Raw genomic sequence first — 27,041 nt, forward strand, 5'->3', positions numbered from 1 at the left:
TTACTACAGCTTTCTATCAGAAAATTTTAATTTGTTACCTGTATCTTAGCCATTTTTATGTATCATATATGTGTTTCCTTACAAATTATTAGTCTATTACACACAGAAAAAGGAAGAACAAAGAAAACGAGAACAAATAGGAAATGGGCTGGCAAGATGGCTCAGTGGGTAAAGACTGGCTGCCAAGCCTGACGACCTGACTTCGGTCCTGGCATTCACATCTTAGAAGTACATAACTGACTTTCTCAAGTTGTCCTCTGACCTCCACGTGCACACTGACACACAAGCACTAAACATACACACACACAATGAAAAGCAAAACATAACATTTTGAAGCTGTTTTTTCCCTAAAATCTGCTACGCAACCTTCTCATACGATTGGATGTTCTTATAATTAGTTATCGATTTGTTTAGTTCACTTTATGTGTGTTGGTGTGGGGTTTTTTTTTGTTTTTGTTTTTGTTTTTGTTTTTGTTTTTTTTTTTTTGGCCTGCATGGGTGTCTGTGTACTACATACATACAGTACCCATGAAGGCCAGAAGAGAATGTAAGATCCCATGAAACTTGAGTTAGAGATGGTTGTGACCCGCAATGTGGGTACTATGAATTGGATCCAGGTCCTTTACAAGAGCATCCAGTGCTCTTAACTGCTGAGCCGTCTTGCATGAGGGATGCAAGTACTACTATAGAAGCTTTCTAAAATGCATACCTGTATCAAATGAATTTAGATAGAGTTAAATATAATGAGGGGAGAGAACAGACATCATCTGCTACCAAATAGAATCCCTGGGGCCGAGAATGGGCTCTATCCTTTTCAGTCATTGTCAAAAGTTCTCTAACACCACGGGCTATTGCCAATGCTATTGGTTATTCTCCACAACCTGTTGCTGAAGACACCACATATGTCTTCCATATGTCATTGGACAGGGAAAAAATGAGCTTAGGATCTACTGGAAGCTTCACCCCCTACTGACTAGCATTCATAGTGCTAGAAGGAATTTATACATGCTATCAAAGGGGGGAAAATCATGAATCTTACCCAGGTATGAACCCTATAAGCTATAATGCCATGCCTAAAATATATACCCACCAGTGTTTAGCAGTGGCACAAAAAGTAGGTGTGGGGACAACCAACCATTTTAAAAACTGGATTTAAGGCTAGTTCAATGGGATGAAATCCACTGCCAACACTGTTAATGAGGCCAAGAACCTAAGACCAAATAGGCAAGGACCCTAGGGCAAACATCCGGCTACTATTCTGCTAAAGGAACCCGGCAATGAAATGACTCCTAGTGACGTATTGCTATCCCATAGATCAGTGCACTATTCAACCGTCTTCAGAGAAGCTTCTTCTTTCAGTAGATGATAATTAACCCAACAAACGGACGATGTGCACAGTGAGAGGCTTTGGACACTGTGTCCTAAATGTGATATCTTTATCACTGCCTTCTTCTCCAGGCGCAGGATCTATGAAGAAGATCCCTGACTGTAAGACTGTAAGAGCCAGAAGAAATGAGAGACCTCAAGGAAACAGCATTTTCTATTGCAACAGGCCCAGGGCACAAATAAACAGACTCACAGAGACCGTCCCATATGCATAAGGCCTGTACAAGTTCTAGCCAGCCACTCAGCGTCCTCCGAACACTGAGGACAGAAAGAGGAATTGATAGTTGCCAGGAGACAAGAAAAAGTCAGTTTTCTTTGATAGGCAAGACTCATACTTAAGAATAGTTGGGCAATTCAAAAGAGAGTCTATAATTTGTTTTTCTGGGTACACAAGCTCTTTTAGTTTGGTTGGTTGGTTTAGGGTTGTTTTGTTTTGTTTTGTTTTGTTTTGTTTTGTTTTAAAAAATAAAAAGAAAGAACATGAATTTAGGCAGGTGGTTGCCTGGAGAATGTGGGAAGAGAAGTGGGGGAGGAGCAAGAATATGTTCAAACTGTGCTGTATGAACAATTTTCAAATTAAAAAAAAAAAAACTTAAACCAAAAATTTTACAAGAACTAAAAAAATTAGACATGCCTCTTACACTTCCTATATGTGAAAATGACTTTTAAGTGTATTAAGATATATCAAGATACAGCTTTCATAAAGCCTTCTCTCTCTCCCTCTCTCCCTCTCTCCCTCTCTCCCTCTCTCCCTCTCTCCCTCTCTCCCTCTCTCCCTCCCTCCCTCTCTCCCTCTCCCTCTCCCTCTCCCTCTCTCTCTCCCTCTCTCTCTCCCTCTCTCTCTCTCTCTCTGTGTATTATGATCATGTACTCATATATGCACTCGTGTAGAAGGCTGAGAAGAACACTGAGTGTCTTTATCACTCTCTACCTTATCTATTGAAACACGGCCTCTTTGAATGGGAGTTAACTGTTTCAACCAGACTGGCCAGCAAGAACCACAATCTGCCTGTCTCCTCAGTCCACAGCTGGGGTTACAGATAACCCCATACTTCTACAGTCAACACTTTTCCCTCTGAGCCATTTCCTGGGCCCAGAAAGTCATTAATTTTTTTAAAGCTCTAAAATACAAGTAAAATCATCATGAATAACTAAAAAGAATGCATGAGGCTAAGAATTTATAATGCTCCTCTATTTATTCACATTGAGTCAAATTTTTTAAAATCTAAAAAATGTTTTATGAGTCATACAGCCAAAGTTGTTCCAATTGTAAATTTCTCAGCACACAGACCATCATGATAGACCCCATGTTTACAGTTGTTTGAAATGCAAACTACATGTGCAAGCAAGCACTGTAGTAATTCAGACTATATTAATAGAATATAATATGAATATATATATATATGTAATTCAGCAATATATTAATTTAGCAAGCAAGACTATATTAATGCTACATAATCTATGATTATACTTCTACTTAGGAAGTTAAGTCCACATATAATGTATATTTGAAAATATAAAGTCATATTCTCCCTCTTCCCTCTCGTGTATATGTGTGCATGCATGTGCACATGTGTGTGCCTGTGTACATGTGTGTATGCACATGTATGTGCACATGTGTGTGTGCATGAAGCTCACTATTTTGTGTAGGTTGTTTGGTCAATGAGCTCCTAGGATCCATTTGTCTCTGCTCCCTATAGGAACACACAGCCATGCCTGGCTTTTTACGTGGATGCTGAGGATTCAAACTTAGGTCCATGCTGGCAGAGCAAGTACTCTGACCCACTGAGACATCTGCCATTCCCTGGACCACACTTTCCTATTAGCTTTATGGGAAAGCCCACTAACAAGTGCTAGGTTGTATGTTGCAGAAAAAAAAAAAAAAAAAAAAGCCTAAAGATGTTAAACTATAAAGACATTTGACATCTTATTATTAGCAATTTCAGGACTATAAGTGAATTTTCAGTAAACATTAAACACTGTTAAATGACTAAACTTGAGCCTCAAATATGTACAGGAGAAGATTTGAGATATGTCAAGTATGGTTGGTTAGGTAGTAGGCAAACTGTGTTATATGTAGGCAGAATTCACAGAATGACACCTATCTGTGGAGTTGCCCAATAGCTGAAAGAGTAAGCATTGCATAGACAACTACAAATAGTAGTCTTTCTCCTTTGTGAGTCCCATGTATAACTGATAAGAAGGAAGGTAGATGCAACAGTAAGAGAAATAGCCATAGAATATGTATAGAATGCGCTGGTGGTACCTCTCCCCCAGCTTATGCCATAATCTAAGAATGCTAAACTGGCTAGCTCTCTGGACTCTCGCTGAGTGCCTAAATTGGTTCATCTCCAGTTTAAGGGTTAATTTGATTTGTGGAATCCTGTTCTCCCTCTGAGACAGCTTTACCTGGAGGCTGCCACCGGCCACACCAAAGTTGGTACATGTGGCAGCTCAGCATCATTGAGACTCAGGGTTCTTACTTTCTTTTCTAAAATTGATTGTTGTTGCTTTATGTGTATGGGTGTTTTGCCTATGTAAATGTCTCTGTATCATATGCATGACAGGTGCTGGCAGAGGCCCAAAGAGGGCATCAGATCCCCTGGAGCTGGAGCTACAGAGTTGTGAGCCATGCTGTGGGTGCTAGGAATTGACTCCAGGTCCTCTGGAACAGCAGTCAGTGCCCTTAACTGGCTGAGCCATCTCCCCAACCCCAAGAGAATTTTCTACTTCCTGTTCTGCTATCAATCAGTGTAATGGCTGACTTGTCCTCTCAATTTGCAATTCTAATGGCTCTAATGTAGCTGCAGCAATTTCTAAGAAACGCATAAGGATAAACATATCCCAAGACTAAGCAGAAGGAAGGAAGGACGTGAGAAAGGAAGGACAGAGGGAGGGAGGGAGGAAGGGAGGGATGCGGGAAGGGAGAGAAGGAGGGAGAGGTGGGGGAGGGAGAGAGGGAGGGAGGGATGGGGAGGGAGGGAGGGATGGGGAGGGAGGGAGGGATGGGGAGGGAGGGAGGGAGGGAGGGAGAGAAGGAGGGAGGGGTGGGGGAGGGAGGGAGGGAATGGGGGAAGGAGGGAGGGAGGAATGGGGGAGGGAGGGAAGGGGGAGGGAGGGAGGGGGAGGGAGGGAAGGAGGGAGGGAGGAAAGGAGGGAGGGATGGGGGAGAGAGAGAGGGAGGGAGGGAGGGAGGGAGGGAGGGAGGGAGGGAGGGAGCAAAGCATGTATGCATACATGCAGGCAGGCAGGTAAGCACGCTTGATGGTTTACAACACTTCTTTAACAGGTAAGCGAATGCCTTACAAAACTCATAGCTTTCATCTTCTCATGTGTCTTTTTCTAGGATTACACTCCATGTCCCTACCTAAACCAATCCTTTGACAAGGACATTTATCACTAAATGTCAGTTTACTCAAGATTCTCCTTCATGGAACACCATGAGCACTCAGAATTGAATCGGATTAAGGGAAGAAGAGCAGTAGAAAGACAAACTGTTGAACAGACAACCAACAGTGGTCTTCTTACTTCTTTTTTTAGGTATACCAAAGATTTCACATTTCCATGTGTTTCTGACAAAACGACATGGGTGTTGTACAGACCCACCTCAGACAAAATAGGGGATTGCAACAGTATTCACACCACACTTTCGTAAGCCAACACATATTGTAAACAGGGTAAGCGCTGGCCAGGATTCTGCAGAAGCCTCTCCTGTGGCTTTGGTACTGTATGGCACATCTTCCCTGAAAGAAACACTCTCATCCAGAGGCAACGTTTAATTAGCGCAGCCAGCCAAGTTCCTGCTCTTGGGAATCGGAACTAGTGAATTCTAGGAAAAGGGAGGCGGAGGCGGAAGCCATGGAGCTGACAAAGGACACTGAAGCTGCAAGGCAGGAAGACACAAAGGAGAGAAACAGAAGGCAGACAACAAAATGGACGCTCCAATCTCTGCACCAAACGTCCACGGATCCAGACCTGTCCAGCACTGAGGCTGTGTGTCTGGGTGTCTCGTTCCCATCACTGCCACTGGGTAAATCTCCACCTTCAAGTTGGTATGAATGCGATTAAAAACGGTCTTTAGAAAAACAACAATTGTAGCAGTAGTAATAATAAGCTTAATTCCTTAAAAACAAATTTGAAGTCTTGTGAGTTTCCAAATGTCAAGGGAATACTTTCACTTGAATTATAAAATCTAGGCGATAAGACAGTATGAGTCACAGCAATCCTAATTACAGCAAAGAAAAACCCTCTGCTCGGGAATTACGCAGCCTTTCCAATCAAGCGTCCATAGCTACACACACTGCTTGAAAAAGCACCATGTAATTTATGCCAGAAACAGCTCGTGCAATTCTGTTTTTGTTTGTTTGTAGTATTGCAGAAGTATGCTAAGTAATCCTTTAACGATTAAACTGAAAACCCTTCTATTAAACATATCTCTTTTCCTTCCATTAAAATGTAAAATAATACTTATTGCCATTAACAGAGCCTAAGTACATTTTCATAAAGTATCGTGAAAGAGAAATGATAGAGATTATCTTGTCTTTTTCTTCGAGACAGTATTGTTTATTTATGGCACAGTAAGGATCTTCTTGGATCGTGGTAAGCATAGGAGATGCTTGCATCTCCACTGCGTAGAGAAAATGTTACCCTACCATAACTGTACAAAGACAAGTTCACTCTATAGTGACAGCTTACTCCATACCTTGAATATGGATGCTTCTTTATGAACTTTGAAAGATAAAAACAATTTTCAATCAAACGCTAACTCTAAACCAAACTCTATTTTCTGAAGGAAGTAACGTTTTTCAAATTAGAAACGCTGAAGCTGGAGCATTGGCTCAGCAGTTAAGAACACTGGTTGTTCTACCAGAGAATCAGAGCTTAATTCCCAGCACCCAAATGGCAGCTTACAGTTGTCTCTAATTGCAGTTCCAGGACATCGGACAGCCTCACACCAATGCACACATAAAAATGAAATGAAATTACATATATTAAAAAATAGGAATGAGTTCTGAGCTCTACTCCTCTTTTCATTTACACGCTATAACAAACCTAGAATAGTTAAACAAACACAATGTAAATGTTTTCAGTCATACCACAGAGCATGGTTTCACATATGTGTAATCTAGGCATCCAAGAGGCTGAAGCAGGAGGATTGCAGCAAGTTTGAAACCACTCTGGGCTACAAAGCTAAACCTTCTCTTGAAAACCTAAACAACAACAATGAACACTTTCTGCTAAAACAATGATGGTGCTTTGTCTCCTGGGAAACTACCATGAGTCAGAAATAGCTTGTATAATACTAAAAATTGGGGATAAGTATTTGATTTACTAGCTGTATAGATGCCATTCACTAGTTATATAACTCTGGTTAATTTAATCCTTATGAGCATAACCCATCCATATTTAAAATAGAGATTACAAATTTGATATGATAACAAGCTTGCCTCTAAGTGATTTCGCCTGACTTTGATATTCTGATTCCAATCAATTCACTACCTATTCACGAATTTGTCTTTTCAAGTATTATCTCTAGAATTCCCAGTTGAAATTTTTTGGTTGCCTTTTTTTTTTTTCTTTTTAGATTTATTTAATTTATAGGAGGGTTTTATTTAATTCATAAGACGGCATATACCACATGCATGCCAGGGACCCATGGGATCAGAATACAGTGTAGGATCACTGGGATAGTTGTGAGCCACCACATAGGTGCTGGCAATCAAACCTAAGACCTCTGCAAGAACAAAGCTATACCTACTGAGCCCCTTATTGGGAATTTTCATTGCTGTTCACCTCTGTCTTGTCCTCTCAAAGCAGTTAATATTCTTTGATAGTCAGACAGTTACCTACCTCTACATACTCTAAACTTTCTCTTGCCCCTTTTCTCTTTTGTACTGTGTTGTACTTTTGCGATAGCCCAGTCAAACGTCATCCAGTTAAACGTAACTCTTCACGTCAGAGCCTTGCTCCTCAGCACAGTATGGGAGTGACCTTAGGTTGCATTATGAGTACAGCTACCTACTGGTCCCTCGGCATTGCACACGATGCTCAGGAGTCCTTTACGTTTTTATTCACTTTAGTATGAGATCTTTCAGATTTCTCTCCCCTCAGATTTTCAAAATACTCGTGGTGACTCCCAAGTGACCTCATCTTTCTAGGCTGCTTACAGCCTCGTTCTTAGACAGTGTTCACTAGAATCCAAACATATGACCCTCCTAAGCAACAATCAACTGAATGTTCACAATGTGTCGTGGTAACAGCTTTATGATAACAAAAACAGCAGACATCACCTTGTCTAAGTTATCTTCTTAACCAAACCAACCAGGAAAGAAGTCAGATTTTTACACTTGGAAGTGCTTCGCTGAAGTTGTCTAAGAAACAAATGAACTAACTGGCTTGGCCATCATTTTCTAGGAAACAGCCTCAGGGCAACTACCAAACGTAAGGTGTCATCCCTAAAATGTGTCCTTGGGGCTAAGATTAAGTCAAGGGTGAGAAGATTGGGTGCTAAAACCTCAGAAAGACTTCAGGCTGCTTCCTCAAGACCATATATCAATAGAAAAGCCTTCCCAAGACTCACAAGGAGCTCCAGCTCCATTACTCCGTCAAACAAAGTTTTTAGGGATTCCCAACTCAGTAACAGAGATCAAACTCAGGCCTTCAAAACAAGGGCTGACCCATTACATCCCCAGTCCTATAAGTCCTATACTCTCTTCTTGAGAGTATGAATCATAGACAAGATCCTATAAATAAAAATGTTACTAAGAATCCTGAAGGCATATCTCACAAAACCTAAGTTGCAAGAGACTATCTCAAAAAGATTTTTAGGTAAGTTTTGATTAGTAGGGTAAATTCAAATAAGTTTCACATGAAAGTCACCAAATTAAAAAAAAATAGTATTACTAGAATACTATCTTAAATCAAAACCAGCCATTTTAAGCATTTTATAGTCAGAGATTGAGCCAGAAAAATATATGTAAGCTACCCTCCTGGCAATGGGCAAATAGACACACTATTGGTCACGTTGTTTTTATACCAGCCAGGGGCAAGGCAGATGGCAGTTCTTTGTTCATGGTTTGATGCCTGGCTTGGTGGCCAAAGCTCTTTCATGCTTAGGACACATAAAAATCAAATCAAATTCCAAGTGGCACAGGAGAAGGTTATGTTTTTGCTATGTCACACAGTGCTTGCTGGTAGAGACCAGGCACCATGGTAGAGTTGGCCCTGGTGACAGGGGTGTGGGTGAGTCTGCACAAGGACATGGATGTGGGAGAGCTGACTCCCAAAGTCAGGAAAGCTGTCCACAGGGTCATAAGCATGGGAGAGCTAGCCCTCCCCAAAACCAGCTGTAGCACTCAGTGAGCCCTGCACCTCACCTGACCAGTACAGCAGAGTTGACTCTGGTGGCCGGTACAAGTGAGTGGACTCCAAGAGCCTCACCACGCTTCTGCCCTGAGGTGGCATAGGTGTGGGCATCCCTCCCACAGCCCCCACCTGTGGCAGCTGGGAGAGCTGGTCCAGAGGGCAAGAGCATGGGAGAGCTAGCCCTGCCCCTTACTGGCTGTAGTACTCAGAAGAGCAGGCCCTGCACTTCACCTGGGCAATGCAATGGAGTGGCAAAGGCATGGGTGAACCATCTCTGAGGGTATGAAAGCAGGAGAGCTGGCCCGTCCCCTTGTAGGCTGAAGCACTTGGAGAGTGTGCCCTCGCCTTGTCTGGACAGCACAGTGCAGCCAGCTGGCTCTGAAGGCATGGATGTGGATGAGCCAGCCCTGAGGGCATGAGAGCAGGAGAGCTGACTCTGCTTCCTGCTGATGGTGACATTGGGTGGCCTAGCTAGAGCAGCACTGGAGAGCTCACCCTGGTGGTGCAGATAAGGGAGACCAACGGTCTAACCAGCTCAGCTACCACCCAGGTCCAGATCCAGGGCTCTGCAATGGCCCACCCCAAAATCTATATTATCTGTGAATGGTTGGAATTCATGAAAAAGTCAGTCCTGCTGTTCCAAGGCTATAGGATCTCCATGATGGAGCATAACAACAGGATAACTGGGAGGAGTTCTAATGAGGACCCAATATTGATGGTGTCACAGAAGCCAGAGATCTTGAACCAGACCACTGACTCATTGCAAAGGACATCTGCCAGTAAAGATGTGTGGACAGAGGGATATACTGTGGCATACTACACCTTGAATGAATAGATGTTTTTCTATGCATTGAGTTTTTGTTCGTTTGTTTGTTTGCTCGAGTGTGTGTGTGTGTGTGTGTGTGTGTGTGTGTGTGTTATTTGGGGGGGGGGGGGGGGAGGTTGCAAGAGTGAAGGGTAGATACCAGAGGATGAACAGATGAGCAGGACTGGGGTGTATGATGTGAAACTCACAAAGAATCAACAAACAGTTTTTTAAAATATGTAAGCTAAAATCTAAGCCAAAACCAGATAAAACTTTAATCAATCATTCCCAGTGCATAATCCTGACTACAGCCTTGGGATGCACCATGGTGGTGCATAATCCTGACTACAGCCTTGGGAGGCTGAGGCAAGAGGATGGAATTCAAGGCCAGCTTGGGTTGTATAGTAAGACTCATTCTCCAAAACAAATAAATAAATATCAGGACATTTTCTTTTACCAGAGCAGGGGACCAGGTGGCACACCTCTCAGTCTTAGTGGCTTCTGGGTAAATCCTATCTGCACTATTTGAACAGGACTGTCTTCTACAGTCATCCTCCTTTCATCTTGGGATTATATGGAAGAAATAACTTATTTTTTAGATTCAATGTTCATACCTAAGTTATCCTTAGAAGCCTTTGTGACCCCAAGACCTGATCCAAATGTTGAGAACCCTTGAACTTTATCCTGGTGCTATAATGGAATGAAGAATTTAGTACCTCCTACATAGGTTGAAAATATAAGTATCTGTGGCTAACAGATGTTATTGATTAAAGATGTCTATTTTCTTTACACTCCTCTCTCAATGAGGGTGAGATCATCTCAGTCCTCCCATATCTGAGCTGGCTTTTATGTAATTTGGAAGAAGTGATCCTCTGTATCATCTGTGATTCACAGCTTCTATTATGGACACTCACATGGAAATCTCTTTTTTGAGTCATACCACTATGACATCAGGAAACCCAAGCAACAACCAGAACCACGCACAAGGCAAAGAATCAATTCCTCACCTGAATTCCCAGTCAACACTGGCACTGCTTTCTAGCCACACGGCTGAGATCATTTTGGATTCTGGAAATGCTAGTGTCCCAGCTGGCACCACACGAAGGCCATCTGCACAGTCAATGCACAGAACCATGCAAAGTAATAAACTCTAAGGCACAGGTTGGTCATATATTCAAGTCCCACACTTAGTAACTGCTATATTACAGAAAATCAGTACATTTTATTTAGAGTAACTCCCAAATATTTGAGAAAAAAAAACTACTTGGGATAATATAATATAAAATATAATATATATATATATATATATATATATATATATATATATATATACATACACACACACACATATATATATAAAAGAACCACAAGACTTCCAAGATGATTGTAAGCCATCTAGTATAGGGGTCACAATGAAAATCAAAGACATCATTAGATGTTTATCTATAAAAAGCTTACTAGAACAATGTATGGAAACTTAAAGAAACCAAATTTATTTTGCTTAGAAGAAATAAATACTAAGCTGAGAATTCTTTTCAGAAAGTACTCTGACCTTACTTTTTATTCTATATATGTCTTCTGCCAGTCCCTACCAAATCATCTTCTCTCTCATGTATTTATTTTTCTTACTCCTTTTAACCAAGAATAATCATTCAGATACTTCTTGGGAGATAAGATCTAGTTGAGAATCCTCACTACAAATAAACTAGATGAAGTCCCTGGACCTTTGTAGCACCAAGAGTTAACTATCCATTCTTCAACTCAGTTTTATGCCAAGATTGTTATTTCCTCAGTACATAATAACCAGTGTTCAAAATTCCTGTTTTGTTTATGCTACATGAAATTTGAAACTACAAAATTGAAACTATAAAAGCTTATCCATGGCATAACTATCATTATGCTAGATTTTATTTATAGGCTCCTTATTCCTAAAAGACAAGATGTCTAAGTCTAGCTTTGCAGTAGGGTCACAAGATTGTAAGGGGGAAAGCCTAGCCACATCCACACTTACAAAACCAGAACCCATTAGATTATATACCATAAAACGTCACCAAACATGAAAGTATAAGCAAACTATCAGCTTACAAATATCCTGGTAAGAGTCTCTTAGCACATAACACTGTGTTCCATATTCTGATTGTTGTAACTCACTGCCACTTTGACAACCAAGGATACCAGGGAACACACAACAGTAAAGCAATGAAAAGGAGCACTGGGTGACATGTATGACATCCAACCAAGGGAGACATGTGCCTCTCCAATATTGCCAAATCTAGGACTAACTTATTCTTCTTAGGACACTTTATTATTTTCAACATGGACTTTACAAGTCAAACTCAGGCCAACATGCTAAGACAGCAAGGACTTTACCAACTAAGGCATTGTCCCAGTCCCATTTTTTTTTTTTTTTGGATATTTTCTTTATTTACATTTCAAATTTTATCCCTTTTCCAGGTCTCACCTCCAAAAGTCCCCTATCCCATTACCCCCTGCCCTCTATGAGGGTGCTCACCCACCCACCCACCCACTCCGTTCTTCTTGTCCTGGCATTCCCCTACAGTGGGGCATCGAACCCCCACAGGACCAAGGGTTGTTCCTCCCACTGATGTCCAACAAGGTCATCCTATGCCACATTCTCGGCCAGAGCCATGGGTCTCTCCATGTGTACTCTGTGAATTTCATAAAATGTATTTTGATTATACTTACTCTTTCTCCATCAGCTCTTCCCAGATCCATCCCCTTCCCCAACCACCTTTGTGTCATTTTCTTCTCTATTTCTTTAATCCATGAAGACCAACTTGTACAGTCCAGATATTCTTGCATGTGTGGTCTTCTACTAGTCAAGATACCAGGGGCTACACCCTTAGAGAAAACTTAACTTTTTCTTCTCCCAACAACTAACAATTGCTATCAGCTCTGCATCCAGGAATGCAATTTTATCTCCATCTCCACTCTCCATATTGGGGTTTGGTCTTCCTTGGACCTAAAAAGACTTGTGTGTAAATACTGTTCACAACATCTATGAGTTCATATGTGAATTTTCCCTGATGTGTCAAGAAGACACGATTTACTTATAGTCACACCACATCTGGCTCTTATGATCTTTATATTCCCTCTTCTTCAATGACCCTATGCCTTGGAAGGAAGGGTCCAGTATAGATGTGCTACTTGGGGCTCAGCATTCTGAAGTTTCCTATTTTCTGCATCCTGGCCAGTTGTGGGTCTCTGTATCATCTACTGTAAATAAGAGATTACCTGATGAGAACTGAGGGATGCACTGTTCTGCTCATATAATAAATGGTTAGGAGACAGTTTAATACTGTATCCGTTTAGTAGCATAATAGTAGTAGCTTCTTCCTTATGGTCCATGACCAGTCTAGCCATAGGATTTTGGCCTGATAATGGTATCAAATATAGGTTTCATCTTGTGGATCAAGAATTAAGTTCACTCATAAAGTGGTCAGATGCTCCTATGGTATTCCTTCCACTGCTGCACCAGTGGCCATGGCAGTCCCATCAATATTTTAGGTCACAGGTATCACAGCTTGGTAGAACTGTCAATTTTTTTTTTTTTTTTTGGTAGCTTGCTCAGGACATTCTAGCACTATTAAACCTAGCCAGGAGGGATAAAGCTTCCAGGTCTGTGACAGTTTGATTTCTCCATGTTCTGATTCAAGTAAGCAATCTCTTCAGTAAGAGTCTTACTGTTAAGTTCTAGAGGGTAACCAAATACTTTGTTAATGCCCTATACTTTGTTGTTGTTGTTGTTGTTGTTGTTGTTGTTGTTCCTTCTCTATCGGATTTAGAATGTCTGGATGCTAGCCAAGTATTTTGGCAATGGCCTGTATAAATTTTGAGGTGTCTATGGGACCTCACTGGCCAACAATTCCACCAAAAGAAACAGTCCATTCTCAGTACTGGGCTTTTTATTAGTTACTCCCTGGTGTCTAGCAGCAGCAGTGTTGCCTGGTTATAGAGTAACTTTATATTTGTGTGTGTGTGTGTGTGTGTGTGTGTGTGTGTGTGTGTGTGTGTGTAATATATATTCCAAATATATTATTATTATGCTGTTAAATGGATATACCATATCCATTCCAACAAACAGGAGGAAAAGAGTTCCAAGAGCAAGCACAAGAGTCAGAGACCCACTCGTTCTCACAGTCAGGAATAGGACTAACTTTCAAAGAAGAAAACTGCCAAACCTACGTTAAAATTTACCTAGCTTTCCCACTCACGTTCTAGAAATAAGAGATTTTGTTATTAAAATGAGCCAGATATGGTAGGGTATGCCCGTAATCTTAGTACTTGTAAATAGAGGCAGGAAAATCATGACTTCAAGCTTCCCAATGCATAGTCTAGAAATAAGAGATTTGGGTGTTTAAAATGAGCTGGATGTGGTAGAGTATGCCAGTAATCTTAGTACTCAAGTGGAAAGCAGAGTCAGGAAGGTCATGAGTTCAAGGCCTGCATGGTATACAATGAGGCCTTAAAAATAAAGAAAAAGAGTAAGCTGAGAGTGGTTCAAATTAATTACATTAATCATTGGTGATTACTATTTTTTATAATATTCTGATAGTAAGACACCTCATCATCAGAAATAAAGAATATCCATGTATCCAAAGCAAAAATGTGTACCCACCATGGCTTCCCTTCACCTTTGCAATCTTACATGACCACATAAGTGAACGTCCGGTATGAATTCCAAATCTGGCATGATCCATGGCGAGAGTACCTCCACCGCTTGCAGCTTCATCGTCTCCATCTCCCTTAGAACCACAAAAGCTAATCTAATCAGACCCTGTATTTCAGTTTATGCCAGTTTCCTTATGATGCTCAGACTCCCAAGTTATCCCCCCATCTCCAACTCTCTGATCTCTGTATGGCTTTGTCTCCTCCCACACTCAGCTGCTTCACAGTCATGATGCCTTCTGGAATTCACACACGGCCATCGCAAAATCCACCCCTTAGCTCCAACTTTTGTTTTTGTTATTTTCATCACCATCTTGTTCTCAGAAGTAGCTTTCCACAGTTTCTTGAGTAAGGGCTACGTAACTCTGCTAATGTGGGTCCTGTGGTAGTGGGAGAATGTGTCTGTTTCTCATTTCCAGGTGAGCAAAATTTTGCTCATTCCACTAAAACTCGCCCTCTTTTTTATTGCATACATCAGACTATACTGTCATGAGTCCTGTAGTCTCTGGTTTCCAGTCATATCCCCTCACTTTCAGAGAGTTTCAGTTTGGTTCACAGTCATACTGTCCAACATCATTCCCATTTTACTTTCTGCAGATTTTTGGTATGTACTTAGGTCACCTTTCAAATTCTGGCTTCATAACAACTTAATCTCATCCAGTGAGATTGGGTATCATTCCCTCGTAGCCATGGTAACAGCTTTACCTTCCGGTCACAGTATTCTCTGCTTTAATCCACTCTACTTCTTTTTTTTTTGCCACCTTCATTTACTCTAGCTTTATTTTCATTTCATGCTTTTAAACTTTTGTTCACATATTTGTGTGTGTGTGTGTGTGTGTGTGTGTGTGTGTGTGTATGCCTAGTGCCCAAGAATCCCAAAAGATGGTGGACAGTTCCCTAGAACTGGAGTTACAGATGGATGTCAGCCAACATGAGGATAATAGGAAACAAATCCAGGTCTTCTGAAAGGGCAACAAGTCCTCTTAACCACCAAGCCATCTTTCCAGCACCTATTCTAGCTTTCTTAACAAACCATTTCAAAACTTTAAGTGTAATAGAACTTGTAAGCCTTTGAGCTTACTACCATTCTATCATTCCTCATGCCTTTGTTCAGGTAAAATCCAGCTTCGGCATTCACCACCTTGCAAACTCATCACTTGACATATTCCCCAGACTGAACCGATACTGATGAAAACTAACCTGTATCTATTCCAGGTCTACTAGTACAACTAAATAAAAATGATAGCAGATCAGGATGCTTCTTAACATACAATAACCATGAGCTTAACATACAATAACAAAAGCTGCCTGGCACTCATATCCTACACCTGTGTCCCAGTATATGTCATGTCTTCATTTCTCTCCTCAAACCTTGACCATCTACCTTCCTCCTTTCATTATCAAAGATTATTTCTTGTTGTTGTATCATGAAGGGAAAACAAGTGAACGTATATAAGTTGCATAGACACCCACCACTGCATCCCTGCACTTCCTATGCTCACTGTTCCCTCCTGGTAATGAGTAGCTCTCCAATGATCTAAAGCTAATCCACTACACAACTTTTGCTCCTATACCTGATCCATCCACTCTTATCTATCAGAAAGCACCAGAAATCCTTCCCTTTTCTGACCTTCAAATTTAAAAATTTGTTAGATCTTTCCTATCACGGTATAAATTATTAGGTCTCTCATTTAGAAAAAAAATTATTTTGTATGATCTTCTGTTCAAAACCTGCTCTTATCCAACTCACTAGTTACCTACAGCACCTTATGATCCATGTTCAATGTGATCCATCCTTATGGATCAGCTGACCCATAAGAAGCATTTGACACTGGTGAGCACCTCTCTGCTTGAAAATTATTCCTTACATTTCCTGCCATACACAGCTGCTTGTTTTTCCCTTCTTCCTGCTTTGCAGCCTCCTTTGCTGGTTTCACCCCTTGTGCCTAACTCTAAATACCACGCAGCTACATACTAGGGCTGAGGAGTGTGTAGCCTCTCCGTCCTTCTCCTGTTTTTCATTTCTTTAATAATTAGATCTAAAACTTTCTCTTTTTGTTCTTACGAAAACATGCACACTTGAAACTTTAGTTAAAATTCTCCTCTGAACTACAGAATCAACATTTCCACAAGTTTATCATATGTGTGTATAGCACACTTAAACATATCCAAACCTGAACCCTGAACCAATCTTCTGAGACAAATATGATTTTCCTACAACCATTCCATCTCCATAAATAACTCATGAATTTATCAAATTCTTCTTGCCAAGAACTATGAAATGAGTACTGGCTCCTCAATTCCTCTTCCTTCCTCACATTCAATGGTCTGAGAGGTCTGTCAATTCCATTCTCAAAATATTCCCAGGGTACTTTCAAAGTATGTCCATTGCCATTGCCTTAGGTCAGCACGATGCCATGTCTGGTTTATTACAACATCGAAGGTCTATTCTGCCAATCTGTCAATGATATCATTAACTTTATGCAGAATATGAGTCTCATAATTAGTGAGAATACACATAATTGGCATCATTATACAAGGTTGTAACCCGAGTGTTTTCTCTCTTGAATTTGTTCTGATTTTTTTTTCTCATTGCTCTTCTAACATTTAACAACTGTGTGTAGATCTTTCGTGTAGATATTTTCTTCCCCCCCCCCCCAATCTGGTGTCCTGTGAGTTCAATGGGCTCATTCAATCTAGAAATTCATATTATGAAATTATGAAGACTCCTTCTGAAATTATCAATGATCAGTGATCAATGATTTCCCATTTCTTTAGAGCGTTCTGATGAGGCTTTTACAGAAGACACATGATGAATCTGGACTCTAAGTGTTCAGCTTCTCTCTTGTTGACCATTTGTTAATCTGTCCTGTCTTGATGGCGACCTCATCCCATGTATATCCTTCAACCCTTCTATTTTTTTATTTCTTTTACTTTCCTCTGGATACCCAACACCATTATCTTTTTTCAGAGATACAATAATTATCTCCCTTAATATTTTATTACAACTTTATTTTTTTTCTTTCATTTTGCAACATCTTCATTTCAGGTAAATTCTTTTCACATTGGCTTTTTTTTTTTTTCTAGATGCTATCGTCAAATGCCTGGCACTCCTTGGCCTCTGTCATAGCTAGAGTTATCTTAAAGAAGGGAATCCTTAAAGAGAAAACTCCTCCATAAGCTCCAGCTGTGAGGCATTTTTTTAAAATTAGTGATCAATGAGAAAAGCCCAATCCATTGTGAGTGGTGCCATCCCTGGGCTTGTGGACCTGGGTTCTATAAGAAAGCAGGCTAAGCAAGGCAGGAGGAGCAAGTCAGTAAGCAGTGCCCTCCATGGCCTCTTCACCAGCTCCTGACTCCAGGTTCCTGCCCTGCTTCAGCTCCCGTCCTGACTTCCTTCGGTGATGGACTACAAAGTAGAAGTGGGAGTCATATAAGCCCTTTGCTCCCCAGGTTGCCTTGGACATGGTGTTTCATTACATCAATAGTAACCCTAACTAAGACAGAAGCCACTAGCACACTGCTTGGGGGCTATGTGTAAAGCATTATGGATGTACATGGACAGGTCTCTTGAGAGGAGACAGAAACTTCATTGAGAGGCTCTGCCAGAGCCTGACCGATACAGATGCTGATGCACATAGCCAACCATCGGACTGTGAGGACCCCAATGGAGGAGTTAGGGGAAGGACTGAAGGATCTGAAGGGGTTTGCAACCCCATAGGAAGAACAACAATATCAACCAACCATACCACTCAGAGCTCTCAGGGACTAAACCACCTACCAAAGAGTACACATGGAGAGACCCATGGCTCCAGCTGCATATGAAGCAGAGGATAGCCTTATCTGGCATCAATGGGAGCGGAGGCCTTTGGTTCTATGGAGGCTCAATGCCTCAGGGAATTGGGAATAAGGGAATGCTGAGGTGAGAGTGGTTGGGCAGGTGTAGAGCACCCTCATAGAGGCAGGGAGTGGGGGAGGAGATAGAGGGTTTGTAGAGGGGAAACTGGGAAGGAAGATAACATTTGAAATGTAAATAAATAAAATAAGCAATAAAAAATGTCAGTATCTGTACATTCCTTACCAGATGTGACCACTTGGCCCAAAATGGGAGCTTTCTGTGTGTCTGGGTAGTATCTCCAACATTCAGATACCCAGGTTTAGGATCCAATCCAGCCTCACTACACTTCCTGTTCTAAGTGTAATACCTGCCCTCAGCGGGCTATTCCCCAATCCAGGGATGATGTTCTTCCCCAGAGAGAAACCTGCTTCTGCCGCGATAATGGAGATGCCCTTCTCTGATCACAGGGGCTTAGAAAGGGCTGGGCTTCTGACTGCTGCTGCTCCTTACAAGAATGGAAACTCTAGATCCAGCCCTGGTGGCTCATGCTAAAGTCCTGGCACTTGGGAGGCTAAGACAGGAGGAGCCCAAGACACGCAAGGCCAGCCTGGGCTAAAGAGTTTGACCCTGTCTTAAAAAAAAAAAAAAAAAAAATTCAAACTCTAGGTGCTACTCACCTTCTGTACTCTGCCTTCGCATTTCTTTCTGAAATTTTTTTACTTCGAAGCTATAAGCTTTATGATCTCCAAGTCTGCTTGGTTTCTAACTACCAAATTTCCAAAAATTAGCTTTGGCACATTGCATGGCCTTCCAGCTTCTGGCAAACTACAAGAAATGTCCTTTGCCTTAAAGCAGCAGAGGAGCAAATGCTATCCATGGGCACAGAATGGGCTCTGTGACAATGACTTCCTACAGCATACTGCTGCCCAGAATCCAGACAGCCCTCTAAACATGCGGAACCTCTAAGAAGTCTGTAAGTCTTTTTTAGTGTCATTAATAATCTGCAATCCTATTAATAGCGTCTAAGCAGACAACTCTACTAGCTGTAAAGCATGAATAATTGTTAATCGAAAAGAGAAGTATAAAAATTCCTCTTCTCTCACACCCTCATAGATATAAAACAAAATTATGACAGTTGATTTGTCATCTTATATTTAGAGTTCAATATAGTCTTTTTTTTTTTGTATTTAGTGCCTGATTCTCAAACATTTCCTAGACTCTACTTGAATCAACTTTCTACTCTGTTAAGTGTGTTAAGTGAGTTACAACTGTTCATTCTTATCACAGCTTCTGTTTTTTATCTATTTCTGTAACTGAATATACCCTTCCTGCCACTATAATGAACCAACCAAAGCTACACACAACATGCAAGGATTCAATATGCCAGCATTGCTTAGAAATAGGTAGGTTTCTAGGGAAAAAAAAAAACCAACAAGGTTTCTCAGAAAACTGGGAATAGTTCTACTTCAAGACCCAGTTATACCACTCCTGGACATATACCCAAAAGATACTCTACCATCCCATAAGGATGCTTGCTCAACTACACTCATAGCAGCTTTCTCATAATAGCCAGAAACTGGGAACAACATAGATGTCCCTCATCTGAAGAATGGATGAAGAAAATATGATACATCTACACAATGGAATACTATTCAGCTATTAAAAACAAAAACATCATGTCTACAAGAAATATAGGAATGGGGGATGGAGCAGAGTCTGAGGGAATGGCCAACCAATACCTGGCCCAACTAGAGACCCGTCCCATGGGCAAGCCCCAATCCCTGACACTATTAATAATACTCTGTTATGCCTGCAGACAGGAGTCTAGCATGGCTGTCCTCTGAGAGGCTCCACCCAGCAGCTGACTCAGACAGATGCAGACACCCACAGCCAAACAGTGGAGGGAGCTTGGGGACTCATATGGAAGAGTGGGGGGAAGGATTACAGGTCCCATAGAGAATAGGAACCCCACAGGGAGACCAACAGAGTCAACTAACCTGAACCTTTGGGGCTCTCAGAGACTGAACCGCCAACCAAATAGCATACACAGGCTGGACCTAGGCTTCCCTGCATATATGTAGCAGATGTACAGCTTGGTCATCATGTGGGTCCCAAACAACTGGAATGGGGACTATCACAAAAGCTGTTGCCCATCCATGGGATATATTCTTCTACCTGGGCTGTCTTGTCTGGCCTCAGTGGGAGACGATGGGCCTAGCCCATAGAGACTTGATGTGCCAGGGTAGGGATACATAGGGGGCCCCACCCTTTCAGTGGAGAATGGGAGGGGCAAGGGGGATTGTAGGAGGGAGTGACCAGGAGAGGGGCAATGGGCGAGATATAAAGTGAAAATATATACATACATACATACATAAAGCAGGTCTTATCATGCAGCCCTTGCTCTCCTGGAACTCCCTATGAAGCCCAAAACTGTCCTTGAATTCATGACCTGCCCCCGCCTCCCCCACACTAGGATAGAGTGTGGGTCATTACACCAGCAGGAGGTAAAGTTAAATCTTCATTTGTCTATGCAGAGCATGTAATTTTTCTGTTGAAATGTTACTGGTTTAAGTCAGAACCAGGGGAATCTAGGTAATAAAAACACGAACTGGACACCAAAGAACAAAAGCTGATGTCTGACCATTTTAAGACTGCAGTCCTTAAAAGGTGACCTCTGCCATCCCTCTCAATCTGATCCATTAGCTAGCTGTCACTTACCCTCATTTCCAGGACACATCAGTCTGCTTATAATGACTTTTGATGAATAAAGGGATCATCAAATCAAATCATTTTATTTGGGTTCTGCTAAAATATCTTCCTCTCTACAGTACCAGAATGTTACAATAATGAGAATGTCCTTAAGACAAATATAGTCAAACTAGATAAGTCAGCTGAGTTTTAATTTCCACACTGTAATCTTGAGGTTACCTCCACTTTGCCAGTGAAAACTGTAGCTGCTCAAAACATTTATAAAATGTCTTTACTGGAATTCCCTTCAAAGAAAACTGAACTGGCAGGTGAGGAAAAAGATGCCATCGTAGGCGCCAAAGGCTTATAACACAGGTAGTGTGTGCAGAGTCTCATACCTGAGACTCTGAGGCATAAAATGTTTCTATTTGCAGATGTTTCTCAGATTTGGGGATATTTATAAATATCTACTGAGATATCTTAGGGATGGGACTCAAGTCTCAATACAAAACTCATTCATTACTTACATATGCCAAATGTGTAAGCTCAAAGGCAATTTTATACAATCATTTTAAGATCCTATCTTCACTGTGACCCACCACATGAAATTTGATGTGGGATCTTCCACAACTGGACTCAGATCAGTATTTTAAATGTTTCAAATTTGGGGCATATTTCATTTCATATTTTTAGATTTCAGATGTCTTATCTATAATTGGGCTAATTGTCCATAAAAGATGATTCTGGGTGGTTTTCTAAAACACAAATATATCAGAATTATGTTAGCCCACAACACAAAGGTACTGAAGACTTTGACAGCAAATCTGCCCATATATAATGAAAGGGGCAAACTGTTACAGCAAATTCAATGCCATGTATCATGGCCACACTGTAGGAATAACTCACTCGTCTGTCCAAGCATTTGCAAATGTAGTTAAAAGAAATCTTGTAATCCTTACTAAATTGTCTTAAATAAGCAATACATGGTCAAAATTATAAAGAACAGTGACATAATGAGCTACCCTGAATAAGCTTGTATTGTCTAAGACTATCAGTTTTCTTAAAATCACAGTTATGGAGGTGGAATTTGCTTTTTTTCTCCTGTTTCCTCAGATATTGCAAAATTATGCTAGAAAAAAAATCTGAGCAAATTTTCTTGTGGAAGATTACTAAATTGTTGTCACATGAAGATTAGCATGGTAGGAGAATGTGTCATGTGCATATCAACTGTGAATGTCTGTACTACAGACATATGGGCTATCTCAGGCCTTTGTACTGAAAAGTCTTCACAATTATCTGATAAATTGTTGTGTTCCTCTATATCAAAATACAGCCACCAATTCAGCAAAAGAAAAGTGGTACTTCTCATTGATGCCCTTGAACAATAACTTTCAAAATATGTTTTCATTTAGAGGTCAATGAATAATGTCGAGGCTCCATGCTCAGCTATTGCAAAATAAACAGAAATCTTGAAACAAAAATAAAAAGAAATCTTGAAACAAAATAATGTATAAACTAACTTTGAAAGAAAAAAAACACATCTACATGTCTGACATTCTTCTTTGGACTCTCTCTAGCTACTATTCCAATTTTAGATTTCAGTATCAAATTAATTAGGTATTTGAGGAAAATAGCTTAATAAAACATAAGCATATAAAGAGTGAAGAAATAACCTAAATATTGTATGCAGATATATCCCAAAGTACAAACTTTTGAAGTAACAAATAATCTACATTTAAAAATCTCCAATGAAATGAAATTAAACATATGGAGGAATAAGAGATTACACAAAATTAAAGGAACATTTATCTAAATGTTTTTAATCATCTGCAGTTTTCCTGTATGCAGATTCTTAGGCCATGATAAATAGTAATTGAGGCTGTAACAGCCTTAGGAGATGAATGGAAATCTAAAAGCAAATGTAACATACACTGTCGTTAGAAATTAGAAACCAGGAAAACAGTATTACCACAGTTTAAGAACAGAAAACCAAGAATGTTTGGACCTTAGCCAAAATGCTCAACAGTGGCAAGATGGAACCTGAAAAGACCACTTTCAGTAGATAGACAGGGCCCCCAGTGGAGGGATGGGGTCACCAACTTACATGCCAATTTTTTTAACCCAGAATTATTCCTGTCTAAGAGAAACGTAGGAACAAAAATGGAGCAGAGATTGAAGGAAAGGTCATCCAGTGGCCAGCCCAACTTGGGATCCATCCCTGACACTATTCTGCTAACATGTTGTGCCTGCAGACAGGAGCCTAGCATGGCTGTCCTGTGAGAGGCTCTACCAGCACCTGACTGAGACAGGTGCAGATACTTACAGCCAACCATTGGACTGAGGTCAAGGACTCCTATGGAAGAGTTAGGGAACCACTGAAGAAGTTGAAAGGGATGGCCACCCCATAGGAAGAACAGTGCCAACTAACCTGGGCCCCTGGGAGCTCCAAAAGACCATAACTATAATTTTTCTACTGTTTTGAATTGTAAGATAAATATGCGATATGCAGGGTATCTGATACCTTACCACTGTGGGGCTGTGAAGCACAGGTTGAGAACCACTGCTCTAGAGAATCTACTGGTTCTCTGTTTTTATGTTTCCTTACTCCTGTTCTTTGTTTTAAAACTTGGTCAGAGTGGAAACAAGCTATTGCCACACTGTATTTCTGAGTTGACCTTTCTTTGTAATTTTCTTCCACAAACATCATTAATATTTCTTCTTCTAGAGCACTTTATTCTTCAACATCTGTTAGTAAAAGCATTTTATATTTAAAAAGATTTATTTCATCTGTGGGTTTAAAATAAAATCTGCCAGCCAAAAATTTTTTAAAAGAATTTATCTAGTAATCACCAGAAATTTTAGATTTCTCTATGATTACAGTAAAGAGAGATGAAGTTTTGGCCTTCCTAGATGATAGCTACCAAAATGGCTTGTGGAAAAGTGTGTATTAAAGGCCTCTACTCCAGATGAGGTAAGATGTTAGACTCTGTACAAGGGACTTACCCTGCACAGACTTCAGTTTGAATAACAGCCACCTTCCTAATTTGTGGATGGGAGAACTGAGCCATTCAGTAGTTAAAGATTTCTAAGAGCCTGTGTGTGTCAGAGAGTCCTCAGGAAAAGGCCTCTTCCAGGTACACCTGGCAAATCATCTGAAATCATAAAACTGGATTTATTTACATTGATACCCCTCTCTCAGTATCTGTGTGTGTGCACGCACATGTGTGCATATGTGTTTCTATCATATGTAGGTTAACTATCAGTTATTCATAATTATTATAAATTATTAAGGAAGGAAGGGAAAAACCTGGACGACTATTTGCTCAATGAAGACGTGCTTTCTAAAATTAAGATAAAAATTAAGATCAAATTTTATAACTAAAAAAATTATAAATACTTGCTGACTTGGTATGTACAAAACTATATAGCCCCACCCCCCCAAACATGATAATAAATGTCATCAGTGTACAACAGCAGACAGGGAGAAAAGAGAAGCACAGAACAGAGAAGAAGGCCATCAAGGTCATGCAGGAAGCATGTCATTTGATTCTAGACCGTGCTCCTGTATTTCTAAACTTAGTAACCACCTTGACAGCCAGCACATCTGAGACCTTTACATTCTTCTTTCTTTCCAGAGAGCAGCCCAGGTCACATATCTCACACAAATGAAACACAGCAGCCTCCTCTGCCCAGCTCTCTGGAGCATTCACCTATATTATAGAATAAAATGCTTTCCATTTCTACAGCAGACAAAGCCAAGCAAGATCTTACACTAAAGTGTTGTTATTTTACTGTTTGGTGCAGGGAAGGCATCCCCTTTTTCTCTCAAGTGGGTTGTCCTGAGACAGAACACACGGACAAACAGGAAATCCAGGCACGTGAGGTATTTGAGGAGCTTCCATTTTATATTTTACTTCTCCTTTATCTCTAATTTGATCTTTTATCTTAAAAAATGTTTTCTTATATGTAAAAATATATAATCTTGTTGAAAAGTATATATTTAATATACTTACTCATTTGGCCCATTTATTTATACATACAACACCCTGTATTTTATGTAATTACTGAATATTTTAATAAGTATTATTCAAGAACATGAAAAAGTAAATGTAAAATTTGTATATGATACATATTTTATATACATACGGACATGTGTCATAAGCTTGTAAAAATTACATTTAGTAGCATATTTTGTATTATCAAATACCTGGTACTCAAGATAAATTACCCAAAATTGTTTTTTCTAAGGAACATAAAACAAAATCCAAAATGATGCCTGAATGCTGCATTCTTGGGACTGCCTGAGAATTAAAGGCAGCTGACTCCGAGTCACAGTTAGGAAATAGGAGAACACAAAGAACACACCCGGCGTGGTGTGTTATCATGAGCCATGATAAATGGACCGACGGCAGGCACCTGGGAGCCTGCAAAAGGAAAGACATCTAATAAAAGAAAACCAGGGCTCATGAAGGAAGACGTTTTAACTGCATTAAGATAGATGCAATGTCCATGGGGGTGGAGCAAAGGAGAAAAGGGCATTTCTGATGAGAGGAGTAATAATAACAACAGAGTTAGATATGAAAAGGAACGAGTGACTCCGGAGGCAAAGAAGAGACACGCTTGCCTAACAGCCACCATTCAAAAAAACAAAACAAAACAAAAAAACAATATTAACAGCTAGTGTTTGCAAAGGGGTTACTCTGCCAGGTTGATGCTGTGTCTTGTTTTGTTGTGCCAAACCCTTTCAATTCATCAGCATGTCACAGAAATAAGCATCAAATCAAGAAGGTAAGGCACCAAATGGTCTGTCATGATAGGTAAGGAAAACAGCTGTCTTAAAGTCAAGTTCAAAGCCAAGATTCATTCCCAGATAAGTCCAATTCTCAAGCCCAAGCTTTGAATCAGACTCCTTTCTTAAATGGAAACAGGAAGTTTAAACTGCTGAGAACTGTGTCCTCTGCCAAGATTGCCAACAAACATGAAAGGGCCATTGAAGGGCAAAGTGATTCTAAAATAACCTAACTGCAATAATGCTAGAAATGGAGTCACGTGACACACATGCAACGATAAATTTAAAATGAATGAGAGTCTGAGAACACGAAAGACAAAGTATCTGAAACTTTAAAACTTCTAGGAGTATCTCTACAGTGGACTGAGCAATGTGTTATTTGGACATAATGCCAAACGTATAGGCAGCAGAAGTAAAAATTTACAAGTAGGGTTACATTAAAATCAAAGTTTCTGCACAGCAAAAGAACTAATCAGCAAAGAGACGCCCTACAGGAAGGGGGAAACATTGGCAAACAGCACATTTGTAAGGAGGCAAGAGGATAATAGCCATTCAAAGTGTGTTAGGAGCTCAGTAGCAATTAAGACAAACAACCTTGTTTCAAAGTAAGCAGAAGACCTAAATAAACATTTTTTTCCAAAGAAGGTATACAAGCATCCTTCAGGTATATGAAAGGGTACCCAACATAATTAATCACCAGAAAATGCAACTTAAATCCACAAGGCAAAGCACCAGACATCTATCAGAAAGGCTGTTATTAAGAAAGATAAAATATAACAAGTATTAGCGGGGATTAAAGAAAAGCACACATCTGCAGTTAACAGTGACGGAAGCTAGTACGGCCGTCATGCAGAACAGTACGAAGACTCCTCTGAAAATTAAAGGTGGAATGCTGCCGGGTCTAGCAAGCTCACTTCTGGGAATATGGACAAAAGAAATTAGATCAGCAAACAAAAACGCCTGCACTTGACTGTGGTGTGGCATCATTGGCAGTAGCCAAGAAACACAAGCAAACTAAGCGCTCACCAAAAAGGAACGGACAAAGATGGTGTAGTGGACACACAAAATAGAACCCCATTCAGACTGATCAGTCTGAAGAAAGAAAACAACTTCCTTTACCCTTTACCCACATGGAGGGATCTGAGTGCAACATGCTAAAATGAGATTAAAGTAGCATAGACAGGTCTCACTTACGTGTGTAATCTAAAATGTGACAGTGGGGCCTGGGGAGAGGGAAGGGGGAGTGTTGAGTAAAAGGTATAAAACAGTGGTTCTCAGCCTGTGGGTCGAGACTCTGTTGGGGTCAAAGGACCCTTCCACAGGGGTCACATGTCAGATATCCTGCATATTAGATATTCACACTATGACCCATAACGGTAGATTTTTTTTTTAGTTATTAAATAGCAATTAAAATAATTTTCTGGTTTATATATATTACATTGTATATTTTAATATGTACAGTTTTCACAGTCATGGAGGCA

At 40.4% G+C, this 27,041-nt stretch overlaps 1 protein-coding gene across 12 annotated transcripts in view; it reads right to left on the minus strand.

The window, feature by feature from the left end:
* The window catches only part of Adam22 (ADAM metallopeptidase domain 22), a 223,724-nt gene that overhangs the window by 114,836 nt on the left and 81,847 nt on the right, over window positions 1-27,041 (minus strand). The window lies entirely within an intron of this gene.

This window comes from Arvicanthis niloticus, chromosome 15, assembly GCF_011762505.2.
Source record: "Arvicanthis niloticus isolate mArvNil1 chromosome 15, mArvNil1.pat.X, whole genome shotgun sequence".
In the NCBI taxonomy this organism is placed as follows: domain Eukaryota; kingdom Metazoa; phylum Chordata; class Mammalia; order Rodentia; family Muridae; genus Arvicanthis; species Arvicanthis niloticus.